The sequence below is a fragment of the Canis aureus genome, chromosome 23, assembly GCF_053574225.1.
Source record: "Canis aureus isolate CA01 chromosome 23, VMU_Caureus_v.1.0, whole genome shotgun sequence".
NCBI classification, from domain to species: Eukaryota; Metazoa; Chordata; class Mammalia; order Carnivora; family Canidae; genus Canis; species Canis aureus.
This window is the reverse complement of record NC_135633.1, coordinates 16,798,709-16,812,660: the sequence shown is the minus strand read 5'-3', so window position 1 is coordinate 16,812,660 and position 13,952 is coordinate 16,798,709. Positions and strand designations below refer to the sequence as shown.

The 13,952-nt window shown below is 43.6% G+C and overlaps 1 protein-coding gene across 6 annotated transcripts in view; it reads left to right on the top strand.

Moving 5' to 3' along the window:
* LOC144294659 (uncharacterized) overlaps positions 1-13,952 on the top strand; it is a 209,573-nt gene that overhangs the window by 14,995 nt on the left and 180,626 nt on the right. For 2 of the 6 annotated variants that reach the window (XR_013362041.1, XR_013362035.1), the window contains exon 1: positions 5,508-7,373. The exons of the other annotated variants lie outside the window; for them this stretch is intronic. The gene's annotated coding sequence lies outside the window, so the exon portion shown is untranslated. Of the gene's footprint in view, positions 1-5,507; positions 7,374-13,952 lie in introns of those variants that run through there. 6 annotated transcript variants of the gene reach the window in all.

Below are 13,952 nucleotides of genomic sequence, written 5' to 3'. Positions count from 1 at the left end.
AGAGTGAACATTTTTTTCCATGGGCTTGCCTGTTGGTTATAATTCTTTGTGATGAATTATGATTCAGGCTTTTAAATTTTAGGGTTCCAAGTATTTTTAAGCCAGTTTGTCTAAGATCTATATGTTTAATAAGTTTAATGTTTATGTTGTTTGTTCTAAATACTTTGTTTCTTATTTTTTTAAAGTCTTTTTAAAAAATATTTTATTTATTTATTTGACAGAGAAAGAGCACAAGCAGGGGGAGCAGCAGGCAAAGGGAGAGGGAGAAGCAGACTCTCCACTGAGCAGGGAGCCCTGATATGGGGCTCAATCCCAGGACCCTAGAATCATGATCTGAGCCGAAGACAAGACACTTAACCAACTGAGCGACCCAGGCACCCCTCTCATCTCTTATTTGTATACTTTTTTATGTCTAGAAATTTTAAATTTGTACACGGTCTAATCTATTCATTCTTTTCTCCTCTTCTTTTCTTTTTTAAAAATCCTCTTGTCTCAGTGGTTAACTACATAGTACATTTAATATTCTTCTAGTTTTTCTTATAGTTTAAAGAGTGTCTCTTTAATCCATCTAGAATTTATGTTGGTATGAAATCTGTGGAAAGGCTCTGACTACCTGCTTATATTTTACCCAGAGGAGGGCCTGATTTGCACTTCTGAGTTCTGCATTAAACCACCTGCTTTTTCTCTCTTCACTGAAAAGAAATAAAAGACGTGACAGAAAGATGTGAAATGCTATTGTTTCTCTAGTCACAGGGACTAATTTCTCTTTTTCTGAATACATCTAACTTTCTTCAGTCTCACCTTCTGGGGATGCCTAGGTGGCTCAGCAGTTAAGCATCTGCTTTCAGCCCAGGGCGTGATCCTGGAGTCCCGGGATCAAGTCCCAGGATCAAGTCCCAGGATTGAGTCCTGCATCGGGCTCCCTGCATGCAGCCTGCTTCTCTCTCTGCCAGTCTCTCTCTCTCTCTCTCTCTCTCTCTTTCTGTGTTGTCTCTCACGAATAAATAAATTAAATCTTAAAAAAAAAAGAGTCTACCTTCTGATTAGTATTTTAGCTTAAATTTGAGATAGAAGTAGCCTCACATACATTGGCATAAATACACTGAAAGTGCTCAAAATTGGGCAAATAGAAAAAAAAAAGTCCAGCTTTAAGAAAAAAAATGTATTGGAAACTGCTCTATCAGATGTCAAACACTGTATGTTTGATAAATATGGATTGTAGATGGATTGATTTGGGTGAATTGAACAAGAGTTGACAATGTTTCCTCCGAATAACATTGTTTCCTCTGGACAATTATTTAGACCAGCGCAGTGAGAAGAAAATGTGAGCCACTTAAGGAGTTTTAAGTTTTCTAGTAGCCACCTTACAACTAAAAAGCAACAATGAAGTTAATAAAATAATCTGTTGTATTTGACCCAATATATCTGAAATATTATTTCAACGCATAATCTGTGTTAAAATTATTGAGTTTACACTCTTTTTTTCATGCTGAGTCTTTGAAATATTGTTTATATAACACTTATGGTGCATCTCAATTTAGATCAGTCTCACTTCAGATGCTCAGTAACTACATGTAGCTGTTGGATAGTCTGTCCTATGGCATAGAGCAGCTCTAGACATAGTGACACATTTTGGCTGCTTTACCTTTTTTTTTTTTTTTGCTTTACTTTTTTTTTTTTCTACACTCCATATTGAACAACTTTTACAAATGTCTTTTCTTGGGGCCTAATATAGTTGATCAGCTTTTGGTATTGCTTGGTTACAATCATTTTATAAACATAACTCTTCTTGGCAGAACTTGGGTGTTTCCCAGTGTCCTCAGCCATGGTTTACACACAACCTCCGCCTTATGGAGGGTTGATTAGTCTCTCAGTCCCCAACCCCCCTTCTGCCTCTACCTCTTACTTCCCACTCAATTTCCTCCATTTTTAGAATAAACGGCTTCATTAGTTTTTCTGAGTACAAATATAATCACATATATCTGTAGTGAAAAAAAAAAAAAGAATCAGGCACTCAGAAGGGAAAAAGAAAGTGCAAATCAGCTGTAGCCTGTTACAGAAAGATAGTCACTAGTCACACTTAGGTAGCTTGTTCAGTATTGCAAATACATATTTTTGAAAACAGAATCATAGACGATACGCTATTTTACTCTTTGACAAATAACACATCATGGATGTATTTGTATTAAAAAATGTGGATTGACCTCACTATTCTTCATGGGTGTGCAGCAGTCCATATAAGAATTTATTGTGTTCTATATAACTAGCTTCCTATATTGTTAGACATTTAGGTCATTTCCAGTTTTTTGCCCTTATAACTAGTACATCAGTGAACATCCTTATACATACTTCCTTGCATAAGTATCTCCTAATTTTCTAAGAAGAAATTTCTAAAGTAGGCCAATTTTTTTTTAAAGATTTTATTTATTTATTCATGAGAGAGAGAGAGAGAGAGAGAGAGAGAGAGACAGGAAGAAGCAGGCTCCATACAGGGAGCACGACCCGGGACTCGGTCCCGTGTCTCCAGGATCATACCCTGGGCTGAAGGCAGCGTTAAACCGCTGAGCCACCCGGGCTGCCCCAGTAGGCCAAATTTCAATCAGAGTTGGATTGTCCTTCAGAAAGCTTATGCAATTTACATTATTTATACTGGGACGCGAAAAGTTTGCCATAGATAGTATCCAATACTCTCTAATCATGTTGATTTTGTTTAAAATGTTTAATTTATTTGAGAGTGAGAGAGTGAGAGCGAGCACAAGTAGGTGGAGGGCAGAGGGAGAGGGAGAAGCAGGTTCCCCAGGAGTAAGAAGCCCAACATGGGCTTGATCCCAGGACAGTGGGATCATGACCTGAGCCGAAGGTAGATGCTTAACCATCTGAGCTACTTAGGTGCCCCTCATGTTGATTTTTTATTTCAAATCTTCCTAAACTTGCTTTTAAAGTTCTAGAAGTACCTTAACATTGAGTGTAAGATATGGGAAGGTTCCAAATTTTGAGTGCATTGAATTGTCCCACTGTATACCTTGAAATGACTTCATGTATGTGAAAGGGTCTAACATGGTAGATCAGACAGGATGGACTTGGTTATGCTGAAATAAGAAAGAAGTAAAAATCTATTTCTCACTCATGATCCATATCCAGGGCAGTTCAAACCACAAGAACGCACCCAGCTTCCAAGTGAATAGGGCAGATCTACCATAAATCTGGCATGAGAACAGGACTATCTGTGAGCTTCTGTAATGACTGGCACACCTTGGAGGGAAGGAGCTCCCACAAGGTACATATCATTACTCAGATGTCACAGATACGAAAACCAAGACTTAGAGAGTTTAAGAAACAGCCCAAAGTCACTTAGCCAGTAAAGTGGCAGTGCTGGGATTATAATTTAGGCCCATGTAATTTAAAAGCCATGCTCACTGTGCTTATGATCCTCTTGGGAGCATCTGTAACATTTCCAAAGAGAAGTCCAGGTTTTGGGAGATACAGCTTCTTGTAGTCATGTGTTGACAGGGCCCTCAGATTCTCTAGAACTAATTTGATGCTCCTTGTGTTTTTAATCAGCACATCAAATACATCACTGTGCGTAGTCCTTGGTAGGCCTTCCTGCTTTCTATGTGATAAACTCTGTCCAGAGTCAGTTTTCTTGTTGCTGCAATTGTCCTGCAAAAGTACCCACTATGAGGTCCTTTTTATAAAGTGCGCACTTTGGTCTGTCATTTGTAAATATAGCAGTATCATTGTTTTGGGGGATGTTTTCTTGCAAATATCATATCCTATGTTATGATCATGTTTCAATTCAAAAGAAGCCCAGAGAACATTATTTTGGACAACTGTAGAGGTTTTGATAGTTTATAGGCATCTCATCTGCATGCATTTTGTTTTTTGACAATAACATTGGAAAGAAACTAAAATTTGTTGGGAACCTCTCTGGGTGCCAAGTCTGGTTCTAACCATTTTAATATGTTTTTATCCTCATTTATTTTTTATAAGGACACTCTGAGGGAGGGGTTTTTATTCAGGAGTATAATTATCCAGTCAAAGAGGATGATTAAAGTAAAAAAAAAAAAAAGAGAAGACTTCTGGTCTGAGATTTATGTATAGGAGTAATACCACTTTCTTTATCATGGCTTCCCTTAATTACTCTCATGGGGTGTTTTTCAGCCTCTGCAAGGTATTTATAATTTCTAAAAAGTGTGTTTGACCATCCCTGTGAGGTTTGAAACTTGAGAGCATATCATTTAGAACTCTTCTGGATGCAATTAACAGAAAACTAAACCCACCCTGGGTTAAAAAAAAAAAGGGCAGGGGGAAATTATTGACTTATGCAACAAAAAAGTACAGGGATTGACCGAACTTCAGGTATAGGTTGATCCAGAGGCTAAATCTCACTCTATTTCTGGACACTCATTCTCCCTATGGTGGCTTCATTTTCAGATTCTAAGTTGTGGAAAGAAGGCTCTGGCAGTGTCAGCTTTTTGTCTTCTCAGATTTAAATCCAGTAGAAAGGATCATGTGTTTTTCTCTCTCGGCAGTCCCACAGAAATTTTATTTTCGTTGGCTATGATTAGGTTAAAGTCTGTCCCTTAGCAATCACTATGGGCTGGGGGCTGTGATGTTATAATTGATGGGGTCTGAGTTAATGCTTATCTTTGGAATTAGGGATATGTCACCTCACCCCTTATACATGAGAGCGAGGGTGGGGGTGGTGCCAGAGCAGAAAATCAGGGTGTAGGTGCCAGAAGATAAATGTACACTGAGTAGTGAAAACAACAAGAATGCAGTACAAACAGTACTTTCAAATCATTCTCCTCCCTTTTTCCCCTTAGAATAGTTTACAAGTATAAAAATGTTTTCATGTTATAGAAGCTTAACTAACAAGCCTACTGTAAGAATAAAGAGTGTTTTTTAGAAGATAAACATTTATCTAATAATTATTACGAAACATGAAAATTTTCCATTTCTTAGCTGTTAGCAAGCTTAAAGCTCTATTAGTGTTCAATTATAGAGACTTTCTTCCCAAGGTCTTACTACCATTATTTATCTTATCTTTTTAAAAATAGTAACGTTCTTTTCAACTTAAAATGATAAGAAAAAAATACATATTCTGGCAGAAAAATTGGAGAATAAAGAAAAACCCAGAAATAATTTTGCCATCTCTTTTTCCCTTATATATATATGCCACAAACCTCTTTCATGTGCAAAATTGGGACCATGCCATACATATCATGTAACCTCTACATTTAACATATATTAACTATTTTGCCATATTTTTAGATATCATTGTACATGGTTTTAAAGAACTGCTTGGTATTCCTCCAATGGATTTTCCATAATTAAGTTACACTTGTTCCCTATATTTTTTTCTGTTACATCAATGTAATATAGCCATAGACATCTCTGTGTGCAGCTGCAGTTAATTCTTTAGGATAACTTTTAGAAATGGATTTGTTCCCCCACAAAGTCTGTATCACCATATGCAATTTTCTTTTCATAGCTGTTAGAGAAGTAAAAGAAATATCAGTGGTGTATTGCTACTTTGTGCAAGAACACAATGGTTTTACACCCCGTAGCTGGAATGGCCCACTTGTTCTGAGTGGGTGAAGACAGAAGTCATTTGCCTGCAGCTCTTGGCCTGAACTGCATCATGTGAGCTCCATCAATCTCTTTGAGTTACCTTCCCTGGGGAAGAAATTGGAGTGATCCTCTGCTTGAGAAGGGCAGTCCCCATGGGCAAGCTTTCTGTAGCCTTAACAAGAATAAAGTACAAGGGAATGTAATTTCTGGACACAGAGAAATTGTTACAGAAATCTTGTGCCCATTTCACATTCCATTTGTTGTAAGAAGTACAATCTTCTGGAAGGGTGCACGCAGACTTGGTGTGACCTAAGCTCAAGAGTGAGTCACAATTATCTAATCTTACTGGTTTCCTAGGAGAAGGAAGAAAATATCATTAGCAGTACAGGAGTGTTAGGGGGTGGTAAGGCCCATTAAGCAGAACTTATCCAGGGCCTCCTAGCCCTTCTGTGTCAGGTAAAGCCAGTAGCTGAAGAAACACCAGACACTTTGACTTGAATTGTAAGGTCTCCAGAAATATTGCTACTAGCAGGTCATTCAGGGGTGTAGTCAAAAAGCAGTTCCAGACAGGTGGAAAGGAAAGGCTGTAGATGACTCTACTCTTTGAGTTCCCCTGGGATAAAGATCTGCCATGGGATCAGCAGCAGTGACACTTGGCCCTGTGCTCTGTGCTTCATGTGATCCAGGTCTCAAGAACCAAGAACTGGAGGTAAAAGGGAACACACATGGGCCACAGACAGAAGCAACCCAAAGACATCGTTGTTTGTCTTTGAAGTCCTCATGTTCACAAGACCTCTGTGCAATTTATCCCTGCTGCAGCACCTGGCCTGTAGTTACCAACATCTGCTTAATGGATGAATGGATGGACAGATGAGGCTAGGCTTGGACCCATTCCAGCTGCCTCCCATCCTGCCTGCCTGGTCTTCACGCACGGGTGCACAGTGCTCTACTTCAACAATGACAGACAATGTAACAGAGGCTGCTGTAGAGCCCAGAGGGTACAAGCTTGGGATTTGGACTCAGACACATGTGAGCACTAGTCCTCGCTCTGCCACCTGTTAGTTGCATGACCTCAGGCCTGTTACTTGGTCTTTGAGCTTCCATTTTCCACACATACAAAAGGGATATAATAAAATCCTCCTCATCCAGCTATCAGGAATAAGATAATGTCTACAAAATGGTCAGCTAAGCTCCTGGCACATAGTAAGTGTTCAACAAATGGCCCCAGCTGGGATTCTATGCATCAGTAGAGGCAGAGCAATCGACCCACAGAATTAGCTTGGGAGGAAGAGCACATATCACGATTTCTAAAGGAGGTGGCATTGTGGATTCTGGACCCAGCTAGGGTAGTGCACTAACACTCAGGATTAATCTGACAGGTGTGTGGGCCATGAATCATGAGTGACAGGCTCTGAGGTCACATGTGTGAGGATGAGGTCAGGGCTGGGCTTGTGATAAAGTGACAGTGAGCCAGAAGCAGATCTGCTCGATTCTCAGAATGAGTGATGGCTGATTTCGCAGAAGATGAGGGATGGAAGGGAGCTTCTGCTGGGTCTAATCCGGGTCTCAGATTTGATGGGGCTTCATCATCAATCAAGGCAAGCTTCTGCTCAGCAGGATTGGACCTTTCCTGCCAAGCGCCTTAATGGGGACTTCGTGACTGTTAAATTTGATTCAGGCAAGATGCACCACTGAGCAAATTTTATTGCAAGTTCTATGTGCCAGGAACTCCTACAGTGCATCATCTGAGAAGGCCCCAGGACATTCAGACAGGAGCCAAGCCCTGTCCTGTAAGCCAGGTGGGTGACGATTCTGTTTGTGAAATTGTACTTGCTCAGAAATGACTGATGGTGCTGTGGGTAATTACTGAATTCCATCTTGGTAATCAGTCATTCACTCAACAAACATTTCTTTATCTTCTGCTTCCCTCCCAGGCAGAACTGCAGCAGCAAGAGGCCTCCTATCTGGGCCCATGGTGTGCCAGGAGCATGGCCTGCTTCTATGCAGGCCTTCTTGTCCTGTTTGTTTCCATATGCCAAAGTGTCTCTACATATGAATCCCAGGCAGTTTGGGAACTCTTTAATAGTCCCCAGAGCTGCCTTTTAAAGCAGTGAGTTTACAGCATAGAGGCCAGATTTAAATGCTGAGCAGGAACACTTGCAAAGAGGTCCATTGTAGAAGTTGCTTAGCATTTTTGTGCATGAACTATTCTATCAGAAAATGGGAAATTTAGATAAGAGTCACTGGAGGAGGTCAAAGGTTTTAACAACAGAATCGTTTTTCATTTAAAAGCTTCTGAACAAGTCACACTCTTTTACCTGTAGTCTATAATCACAGTCGCTCAGTGGAGCTCATGGGAATAAACACACTTTTGAGATCAAATCCCAGTGTCCGTGGTGATCCTGGAGCAGCTCATTCTCCAAGGAATCAGCATGATATGGTGAATGCTGGGCCTGAGCTGGAGGGAGGGATATTGGGATTCAGAATTCTGGCTCTGCCACTCACCTGCCAGTGACTCTGTGAGGGCTGCGGCTTCCTTATGTGTAGGAGAAGGGTGGGTGGGCTGTCCCCGGAGCAGCTCCCACTTCCAACACTCTAGGAGACTGAGTTAGCTTGGCAGGTCATTCAGAAATCTGGAAACAATGTAATGACTGTTTTTTTTTTTTTTAATTAAAAAAATGATTTTATTTATTTGAGAGAGAGAGTGAGAGCATGAGCAGGGGGCAGAGGCAGAGGGAGAGAACCCACCAGTTCTAACAGTCAATACCACTCGTTGCTTTGTGCTGCTGTATTACTTGCAGACATGCTCCATCTCCTAGATGAGAAGATCTTAAAATCAAGGACTATATCCTATTTCTCCTCCTGGGCCTTCTGCTCACAGTTGACCCTTCTCCATTGTGTGTTGATTATGTTGCTGGTCATATGTGACACAAAACACTAGCATTTCTTGCCATAAGAATAGAACATGGACCCAGAGTCAGACTGAGCCAGATTCAAATCCTAGTGCACCTACTGACTAATGATGTGACCTTGGGAAATCCTCTGAACCTCTCTGAGCCTTAGTTTCCTCATCTGTAAAATGGGGACAATAAAAGTTCTTGGGAGAGTCTAATAAGATAATGCTTAGTGCAATGCAAGAAGTGCTCACTACATAATAAGCACTGAATACCTAGTTGCTACTGTTATTTTTTTGCTATTACTGATATTGAAAAAGAACAGATTGGAGTTTGCAAATAGATCTAAAAGAGCATTAGTTTAATAAAAGTCATAATCTACCAACATTATAAAATTACCCACGAAAGAATTCCACATTAAAAACGAGTGACAATTGAGTGGTTCTAGGGACGTTGCACCTGAGTGGAATTCCATGGTTCTGGGATTTCACGATCCAGGGCCAAATGTCTGTGACCCCTGCTCACAGTTACCGAGGATATACTAACTTGAACAGTCATGCAGCACCTGGGTGGCCCAGCACCTTGGGCTCAGGTCATGATCTCAGGGTCCTGGGATTGAGTCCCACGTTAGGCTTTTTGCTCAGTGGGGAGTCTGTCTCTCCTTCTCATTCTTCCTCTGTTCTCTCTTAAATAACTAACTAAATAAATAAATAAATAAGTAAGTAAGTAAATAAATAAATAGAACTGGTAGGGTTCAGAGGCAGAAAAAATCCCTGAGGATTTGGAAAAAGCTTTACTGACAAGATGGACTTCATTTGGATCCTATAGAATCTGAGGAGAGAAGAGGAAAGATACTAGAGGCAGAGGGACAAGGAAGGGCAAAGACCTCGAGATGAGAGCATTCTTGGCATGTTCCAAGAACATTGGGTTGGCATGGCTGCTTGACACTAGCAGAGTTTTGGGGGGCAAAAGATTCATTTGGGAAGGAGGCCCGGGCCTTGGCCACCTGGTAAGGACTCAGCATCCTCTGTGAAGACAGTTCCCCAAAGCAGGTACACATATGTCAGATGTGTCTTCTTTGCCAAGCAAGAAACAAATGATTTCCAGAGGGATATTAGATTCTATTCCATAAAAAAAGTGACTCAGAGAAATGTACCGATACTTAGAGAACATCTGTAAATCCCATCAAGGACTCTGACATTCACGTGGCCACCCTAATGGGGCAAACTAACAGAATACCGCAAAGTGTTCGTGCATTTACTGCCATGAATTGGAAGGAAACAGAAGCAACTAAAAAGCCATGTTACGGTGATTTTTTTGTCTTCTTTAAAGTTGACTTTAATATTACTGTTAAATACTAATTGGCACTTTTTTTTTTAGGAGCCCAATCATGTTGGGATCCTAAGGGAAATTTCTGAATTAAATATTAACTAAGTTATTTACAATGTTTTTGGTGACCAGAAATTATTTCAAATTTTAAGAATGTCATCAGAGAAAAAAAATGTTCCTTTGTCCTCTGATTACCAGGGGAGCTCCTATTCATCCTTCAAACACCAAGCAGGCTTCCCCTTCTCTTTGAAGCCTTCCCCTCCGTTTTGCTCACTTGTACCCCAACCCCCTCGAGTTTAGGTGTAGGTGGCTTTACCCATGGCAACTCGTTCAGTAAGGAGGCAGTAACTTGGAGTCAATTTGGCGGTTTACCAATCCTAGCTCCACTGTTTGTTAGCTGCGCAGCTAACTGGTCCTGTTTCTTTGTCCATAGAATGAGGATTGAAATAAGTAAGATGCTTAGACCAGTTTACAGCATTTAATATGTGCTCAATAAACAGCTCCTCCCATAATTATCCATTTCAATGACTGCATTTATCACACTGTATTTGCTGCTTGTTTGTGTTTCTCTCCCACCAGCCCTAGAGGGCAGAGGCAGGGTTCTCTTATCTCTGACACCCAGGAGGTGTCAGTTAAGTGTTTATTGAAGAAAGGAACCCAGGGAACTGCTTGAAGATTTCTGGTACTCGCTCTAAAGCCTCTCCTCTTTCCTTGCAGCTGGATCTTTATGCTCACTTGCTAGGCCCCCTCTGGCCCCCCACCATCACCCTAAGCCAGCTTGGAAGCCCCCTGACAGCTTCTATCTCTGGAGCAGAGGCTTTAGGCAGGGAGGAGGTGAGGGCAGCTGAAGATCTGAGCCTTTTGGTGAGCAACTGCAGTGCTCCCAGCCTCCAGGGCCTGCCTCCAACCACGGGGAGGGGGAGGCGGCTGGCAGGAGCAGCAGGAAATCCCCCCCCCCAGCCTCAATGAGTCAGGCCCTAGAGGCCTGGGTGAGGCCAAGTGAGGCTGCAGGAAAAAGATTCGGCTGTTTAGGAACCATTCTGCAGCCTACAGCCGGCAGGGTGGGTGCAGGAGGCCCCATCACCTCGCACTTGGGTGCCTTCCAGATGGGACTGGGCCCCTTCGGCTCCCCTCCAGCACTTGTGCAGTATGCCTGAGGGCAGCAGAAGGGGAGGGTGGGGGCCCCTGGCCTGGCCCGGGAATACTACTTTTTTTTTTTTCTTGGCTGACTGAAGGGAGCTGGGGAGGCAGAGTGTGGGGAGCATGGGGAGGAGATCCCCAGATGGGCAAAAGAGAGGGCCCTCGGGAGCGCAGTGGGGCACAGTTTGAGGTGAGAAGGCAGTAATGAGGACTCACAGGAGAAAGGGGCCAGGGGGAGGAAGGTCGAAGATGCTGGAGGGAAGGGCCCAGGGCCCCCAGGGGCCTGGAAGCTCTGACGCAGAGAGGTGGGAGCAGGGCAGCTGATGGACCTCCTTCTGGGAGTGTGGGAGAAGCCACGGAGGAAACTGTGCCCTATGTGGGGGAAGGGGGTGGAAGGGCAGGACAGGGGGAGAGGGGAGAGGAGAGAGAAGCAGAGAGAAGGAGACAGATCACGGAGTCGGAGAAATAGAGATGGGCAGAGACAGACACACACAGAGATCAGCAGAGAGAGAGAGAGGAGCCAGCAAGCTGAGAGAGGAAGGGAGGCGGGGAGGGGAGGGAGAGAGAGAGAGGGAAGGAGGAGGAGTGGGGAAGAGAAAGTGCGAGAAAGAAAAACCTAAGGAGAAGTAGGAAGGAAAAAAGGGAAGGGAAGGTAGAAAGAATGCAGGGAGGGGAGCAAAAAAGGAGACCCGAGAAAGAGCCAGAGCCAGAGGGAGAGCAGCTGCCAGGGAGAGGCTTGGCCCCAAGCCCCGGGGAGGAGACTTGCAGGAGACCAGCCCGGCAGTTGGGAGAGAGCTCCAGCTCCCAGATGACCCAGGAGAAAGTTTCCACAAACAGGGAAAGCACATTCCTTGGTACTCTTGTCACTTAGTCAACAACAGGGCAGGGCTGTGCTCAGGCACTGCTGAATCCTTCCCCGGGGCCCCAGGACCTGCAGGAAGGGGTCCCACTCTCTGCTGTGCCCTTCCCTCCAATACCAAAAAGGAGAGGTGAGGGCAGGGGGGGAGGATAGGAAAGAGGGCAGAAGGAGAGGGCAGATCTGGACACTGGCTGAGGGTCACAGATGGAAGGAGGGAGTGTTTGTGGATAGGTGTGTACTAAACAACTGCAGTGTGCTGTGCCCTGTCCCGGGCTCCGGGGCCACAGAGACAGAACTTTGGTGTCATGGGGTCAGCAGTCCAGTGGGGGATACAGACAAAACACATCCCAGCAGTAGGACCATGGGTCAGTTACTTCACTGTTCTGTGCCTCAGTTTCCTCATCTGTAAAATGGGGCTTATTAGGAGACCTACTAGATAGGATTGTTTGGAAGATTAAATGAAATAACCCACACAGAGTAGTCATTTGGTGCCCGGCACAAAAACGATATCCTTTACAAGGTTTTACCGATCAGTGCTTGAACTGCTGTTTTTTTTTTTTTTTTTTTTTTTTAAGATTTTATTTATTTAATTATGAGTTACACAGAGGCAGAGACACAGGCAGAGGGAGAGGCAGGCTCCCCATGGGGATCAATCTCAGGAACCCGGGATCACAACCTGAGCCAAAGGCAGACGCTCAACCCCTGAGCTACTCGGGTGCCCCAAGCTTCCGGGTCTTGAAAGAGAAAGCATTTGTCAAATGAGAGCAGAATGGAAAGAACCTTCCAGGCAGAGGCCAGAGCAGCCACAGGAGGGATGACTAGGATGGCTGTGGGGTTAATGAGCATGGTAGGTATGTGGATTATCTGTCCTAACATCACCCCCAGGGAGGGACTTGCAAACTCTTCAGATTCTCAGGCCACTCAGACCTACTAAGATCTGGGTCTCAAGGCAGGGTCTGGGAATCTGAATTTTAACTTGCTCTCCCAGACTTTTCTGACGTACCCCTTCCCTCCACTCTAGCCCAGGGCCCCATCCTAGTTCAGCTTTGTGGTGTTCAGTAGGCTAAACAGCTTTCTCACGGATTCAGCCCTGTGTGAGCCTCTCCACCTATATAATCTGACCCTCCTTTAAAGGACATCTCCTCCGTGAAGCCTCCCTTGACTGGTCAGGGCAGAATGGATGGCTCGCTTCCCCGTTCCCGTCGCACTCGAACATCACTGCGTGCCAGCACTTACGAAACTATCAAGAGTTGTTGGTATAGGGACGCCTGGGTGAGTCTGCTTCTCCCTCCCCCTCTTCTCTCTCTCACTAGCTCTCTCTCAAATAAAGAAAAATCTTAAAAAAAAAAAAAGTAGCTGTTGGTATACATGTTTATGTCTGTCTTATGCCTGTCCTCTACATAAAGAGGAGCTCTTGAGGATGGAGGCAGGGCCTGATGGAGCTTTTACCCCCTGCCTGACACGTGCAGGGGATTTCATGAAGACTTGGTCACCAAGTGGCTGTCTCGCTCTCTGGACGATGCCAGTGGGTGAGAATTCTCTTACATACTCTTCTAGGGGACTCTGGGTTTTTCTTCCCTCTGTTTTTTGTTTGTTTTGTTTCTTGGGGGTTAGTTGGAAGCATGATAATTCCCGTAGAAAGAAATGTCTGGGCAGAGTATACAGTAGATTGCAGGCAGATACATCAAATTGTCCTTGAACGAATCTTAAGTGCCTTGTAGGGTAATGCATCCTGGAGAGAATCCTAAGCTTGTTTCCGCTTTTCTGAGCACACTGTATTTTAGATGAAGGTCATGGTCAGGAACCCCTTTCTTTCTTTGTAGGTGAGAACCTGGACCAGGGACAGAGTTTGGTAGTGACACTGAGGAATGGGGCAAGAGACACCTGGCCTGGAGTCCTGTTTGCCTGTCCCAAAAGTCCTAGTTGCTAAAGTCTAGGCTGCCTACTTGATGTTTTTTTTTCCAGCTATGAGTCAACTTATAGATTTGCAGATTCAGGGATCCCATCCAAGAGAGGTCTTCGGCTGGCGTGAGTTGTGATGGTTCCAATGGTGATGCATTTAAAGTGTTAGGGCTGTGGCCAGGCTCCGGGTTAAGTGTCTCCTCACACATTTTTATTCAGTTCTCATAACAACCCTGTATGGTAGGTAATATTCT